The following is a 6,000-nucleotide window of genomic DNA, read 5'->3' on the forward strand; positions in this document are numbered from 1 at the left end:
AGACCCTGAAAGGAAGATTCAGTAGCACTACTGTGTTTTCTTCTTTGCATTCTCTGCCCAACCTCCTTTTCACCTCTGGCCTGTGTGGAGTAAATACATGGCTCAACTGCTTGTCTTCTTAATCACTGTAAAAGTAAGATTTTTTGAAAGAAGCATTACTTATTTCACCAGAAGACATCCTACTCTCAAAAAGCACCCAATACTAATGAGCTCAGAGCTGGAGAAGGTAAAAGCATCTGTGCAGGCATCTGCCTCCTTCCCTGGGATGAAGAGAGCAGCACCAAGCAGACTGCGCCCATGATTTTAAAGGTGGGGAACCACAGGCATCAAGATGCTGAGTGAAGCTTCTAGAGATCAGAGAGATTTTGTTGATGAGGCTCTCCAACACGGGCTGGCTTACTTCCCACATGGTTTTACAATGGGATGGATTTATGCGTTGGCTTTTCCTGTCAAAAAACTTGGAGTCACAATATGATGATGAGCCTAATCCCCAGGGATTTGAATGTGAAGACAGAATGATTTTGGATGCCCTTTGCTCCCCTTGGGTCTCAGCTACAGTGAAGTCAATTTTGTCGAGTCAGGCAGGATTCCGAAATGAAGTCTGCACCTGGTTGCAAAACCTGCCTGGGGGAAATCCACCTGATTATGGGTTTTAAGAAATGACCTTCCTGTGGTCTGGCTCTCAGTTGAAAATAACCCACAAGTTAGTAAGTCAAGATTATTTGTGGTCTCTTGACTACATACAATAAGGTAATCCTAGGAGACAATAATCATAATCTTCACTTTTATTGGTAAGCACCAAGTCTGCCACATTGTAGGTATTGTACTTAACAGAGAAACATGAGTTAAAAGATTGAATTTGAGTTAAAGGAATGAATGCATCCAGTTCTGTTTGAAGAGACAAGACAGAGAAACACTCACAATGAGGACCAAAGGACTTCATCTATCCCACCATAAGGCCTGTGGCCCCTCTTCTTTATCTCTATTGTTGTTGTTGTTGTTATTTGCCGTCGAGTCGGCCCCGACTCATAGCGACCCCTCCTTGGGTTTCCGAGGCAGTATCACTACGGAAGTAGGATTGCCCAACCTTCCTTCCGAGGAGTGGCTGGTGGGTTTGAACTGCCAGCCTTCTGGTGAGCAGTCAAGTGCCTTAGCCACTATGCTACCAGAGCTCATCTTTAAAGCCCTTAGCATCTAGTCGGGACTGTTGTATCATTCACCTAATTCATTTATCTGCTTCCACCATTGATCAGCTTCCTCCACCATCCAGACCCTTCCTTCACGCTGCCACCAAAGTGGTGTTTCCAAAATACAAGTCTGATCATGATTCTCATCTGATTATAATCCTTCAATGACTCCCTATTTCCCACTACAGTGTTTTCAGTCTTTACAATTGCAGCTCCTCACACTCCCAGCTGCCAGGCTTTGGATATGTTCCATACCGGAACCTCTTTTCTCCTTTCTCTGAAATGGTGGATCTCCAGTACCCTGAAGACAGAGTACATTGTGTGTCAAGGAAGAGTTTGACTGTCTTTAATTTTGGAAGTGTGTATTATTAAAACAATGGGGAATTATAGAAAATGCTTTGCAAAAATATACAACTCCAACACTGATCCTGTTATTTCCTACTAGGGATCTATCTTGCTGAAGAAAAACTGCCCTAAAAGATAAAATCCTTCCATTGCATACAAGGTTTTCCTGCTGACCTATCTAGCTTTGTCTCCCATTGCTTGCCAGCCCACCCTATCTCTAGGGTCCCATCAACTCCTGATGTTGATCAGTGTGAAGTGCTAGCAGTTGAACTACCGTGTCATGCTATTTCTTACCCCTACACCCTTACTTCTTTCCTCTGTCCGAGCCAACATTTACTGAGTACTTACACTGTACTAGCCATTCTTTGGAAGGAAGGTTGGGCAATCCTACTTCTGTAGTGATACTGCCTCAGAAACCCAAGGAGGGGTTGCTATGAGTCGGGGCCTACTCGATGGCACATAACAACAAACACTATTTTAAGTGTTTTACATGTTTTAACTCTTTTAATCTTAAAAAAAATAAAATAAAAAACTTATAAGGTACCACAATTTTCACTCTTATTTATAAAAAATAAAACTGAGGTTAAGCAACTTGTCCTAATCCACAAATCTGAGTGATAGAGCCAGAAGTTGGGTACTTACAGTATACTTTAATGTTGCATGTGCTTCAACACTATGCTACAGCTGCCTCTCCTGTGCTCCTGTGACTTCCTGGTGAACTTCTGGTTCTTCATCAATGCTCCTCTCAAGCATCATCTTCTCCATGAAGTCTTTTTTGATTTCTTCAGGAAGAATTGAACAAAAATTCTTTTGTGCCCCACCACACCCTGCACATAACCTCTAGTATAGTTCTGGATATCATGCTTGGTAGAGAGTCAGCAAAAAGGGAAGATTCTCAATGAGATGGATTGACACAGTATACAACAATGGGCTCAAACATAGCTAGACTGTAAGGATGGTGGAGGGCCAGGCAATGTTATGTTCTCTTGTCCATAGGATCCTTATGAATGGGAACTGATTGGACAACACTTAACAACATAGCTCTTCACACAATGGAAGAGAATTATTTGTTTTTATGTCCCATCTCACTGTCCACTCATGCACCCTTGGAAATTTAATCTGTGATCCTTCAGTACCTATATTGGCACATTGTAGATGCTCAATAAAGTTTTTGTGGTATGGAATTTTATATATATTAAGATATATGAATAATTTCCTCCTTCAGTGTCAGCTTTGTGAATTAGTTCTGCCTCTCTATTATCCTCAATATTCCTCTTCTGGAATGTGTTTTCAGCTGTCGAATGCAATTAGAGCGGCAACATATAGACAGACAACATAGTTATTGAGGCCAGTTTTACGCAGTTTCACAGAATGCATATGGTATTGCTTCTTCATCATGACATCCATGTCATGTTTCAAATACAGTCCCACTCTCTCAAAGAAACTGCACCTGGACTATGAATTTTAAAATTCCTTTTCCAATTCTCTACTGCAGCAAAAAAAAAAAAAAACACCCTAATAATTTCTTTTGCTAATGAATCTGCAACTGTGAGGCAGGCTCGGCAGGAACGACTCACCTTGCTGCATGCTGGGGTATCAGCTCAGAGAATGGCTGGGACTGGAAGTTGTGGAGGCTGACCCAGCATCTATCTCCCTTATTCTGCAGTCTCAGAACCTCTCCATGTGGTCTCCCTATGTGCTTTTTGCATCACGGGAGCCTCAGGGAGGTTGGACTTTCCCAGAGTGAATATTTCAAGATGCTCTGGTAGAAGCAGCAAAGTTTTCTGCAACCTAGCTTCTGAATTTTAGAACATCATTTCTGCTAAAGAATTTGAAGCAGTTTTAATCTATCACTATATCCAAAGGCCAAAGAATTAGTACAGCATTAATTAAAAGATATATTAAAGTGCAGAATGTGGTAATTTAGAAGCCAGAACAACAGAGATCCAAACAACATAAGACCTGAACCACAAAAGAAGGGACACACCAACAACCCAGGGAAAAGGAAGTTTAATGACTATCCAAAGTTTCATGTTGGTCATGATGAGAAAAACAGTAAGAGATAACATTACTTAAGTATTTGTTAGATGTCATTTTCTGTTTAAGACGTTTACTTATATTAACTTATCGAATCCTCTTAATTGAAAACTGAAGACCAAGGAGGTTAAATAACATACCCAAGGTCACATAGTTAGTAGGTAAAAGAGCTAGAATTCCAGCTCCAACAGTTCATCTCCAAGACTAAGTGTGCTCGACTTCCATCCCGTGCTGCCTCAGTATATCTCAACTCTATCTCTAAACTCTAGGGCATCTGTGTTGAATGGCACATGTGTGTGAAGACAGAGCATCTACTTGGTCTTTGGATCAGTTACAAACTTCTTAGTCTTTAGCTTAAATAGAGATTTTTAATATATTTATCTAGGATGAGGTCTGTAAAGGAGCTCTGGTGGTGTAGTGCCTAAGGCATTTGACTGCTAGCCAGAAGACTACAATTCAAACCCACCAGCCACTCCGCAGAAGGAAGATTGAGCAATCTATTTCTGTGAAGATTTACCACCTTGGAAACCCAAAAGGAGTTACTATGAATGAGAATCAACTTGATGGCAGTAAGGTTTTTTTTTTTTTTTTCTAGGATAAGGTCTGAATAGTTTGCTTCCTACATGACCCTAATGGGCATCAGGGTTGAGAATCACTGGGCTAAGCCATGCTCTCTGAGACTCACAATTTCAAAGTTACCCCCTCAGTTTTGAGTTTTCATTTTGATATGGATAACCATGTGCTTATTCTCTTTCTGCTTCTGAATTTCACAGGACCTTCTTGAGAGAATACCTTAAATGAATACAATGAAATAATTTTATGTTGAGCATTCAATATCTAAATAATGCTATCTTGGAAAGCACTGTGCTAAATTAAAACAAAACAAAGCAAAACAAAAAAGCAGAACACAGTTCTTCCTTCAAATAGTCTTTACAGGGAGAAGATGCATTAACTTCACAGTTACTGAGGAATCAGTTACCGAGTGACATGGGAATATGATTAAGGATCGGTGTGAATGATTACCTTGGCCACCTCACGGATTGGGAGGTTAAATTGGCTGAAGGGTTTAAAGGTTTCTGAGAAATTCTGGTTTTGATTTGATATGATTATGACACTCAGGTCCTGGTTTATCTAAAGGGGATGAGCCCTATGGTACAGTGGTTAAAGTACTTTACTCTTAAATCAAAGATTGATGGTTCCAACCCACCAGCTGCTGCATGGGAGGAAGATGTGGCAGTTTTCTTTAATAAAAATTTACAGCCTTGGAAACCCTATGAGGCCAGTTCTACTCTTTCCTGTAGGGTCACTGTGAGTTGAGATCAACTTGACAGCAGTGGGTTTTGTTTTGGGGATATCAAATGGATTAGCACACAGTGCTCTGTGTGCTCCATGAGTGGGTAAATTTGGCTCATCATCATGCCCTGCATCAGGTCATTTCTTGTACAGCATTTTTCCCAGAATCTGGAAGCCCCATGAGACAGTAACTGTGTCTGACTTGTTCTCCACTATGTCCCCAGCAGCTGGCAGAATTTCTGGCATGTTGCAGTCACCTAATAAAGGGCGTTGAATTAATGATTGGATGAAGCACAGTGTCTGCACAGACTTTGGGGTCTCAAAGACCTAGGTAACTCCCTCAGTTCTATATTCCAAGACAGTCTCAATTTACATGGTAGTGATATTCTAAAGCATGTTAGACAAAAATGAAACATAATCAAAATTGCCTTGGAAAACCTTTATAAAGTGCTTCCAGTAAGACCAACACTGACCGTGTTTCATCCAGGAACAGATATATTTTTCTCCAACTGAACACCACACCAAGTTGGCTTACATTTAGGAAGCATATCATAAGCAAAGTGTTGTGGTTAGTTGCCATCAAGCCAGCTCTGACTCATGGCAACCTTCCATATAACAGATGAAATATTGTCCAGTCCTGTGGCATCTTCATGATGGTTGGTACGTTTGAATCTGTTGTTATGCTTATTGTGTTAATTCATCTCATTGAGTGCTTTTTCATTTTTGCTGACCCTCTACTTTACTAAACATGTTGTCCTTTTCTAATGATTGGTCTTTCCTAATAACATGTGCAAAGTAATATTCTGGTTGTATTTCTTCTAAAAATGATTTGTTTGTTCTTCTAGCAGTCCACAATATATTCAGAATTTTTTGCCAACACTACAATTTGAATGTATCAATTCTTCTTCCCTCTCCTTTTTCATTGTCCCAATTTCATATGCATATGAGTTGATTAAAAGGACCACAGCTTGGATCACGTACCCCTTAGTCATCAAAGTGACTCCTTTGCTGTTTAACACAGTAAGTAGGTCTTTTGTAGCAGATTTTCTCAACGCAATACTTCACTTGATTTCTTTTTTTTTAAAAAATTTTCTCAACGCAATACTTCACTTGATTTCTTTTTTTTTAAAAATTAATT

This window comes from Orycteropus afer, unplaced genomic scaffold (assembly GCF_000298275.1).
Source record: "Orycteropus afer afer isolate SDZICR_OR568_19922 unplaced genomic scaffold, OryAfe1.0 scaffold00321, whole genome shotgun sequence".
Lineage (NCBI taxonomy): Eukaryota > Metazoa > Chordata > Mammalia > Tubulidentata > Orycteropodidae > Orycteropus > Orycteropus afer.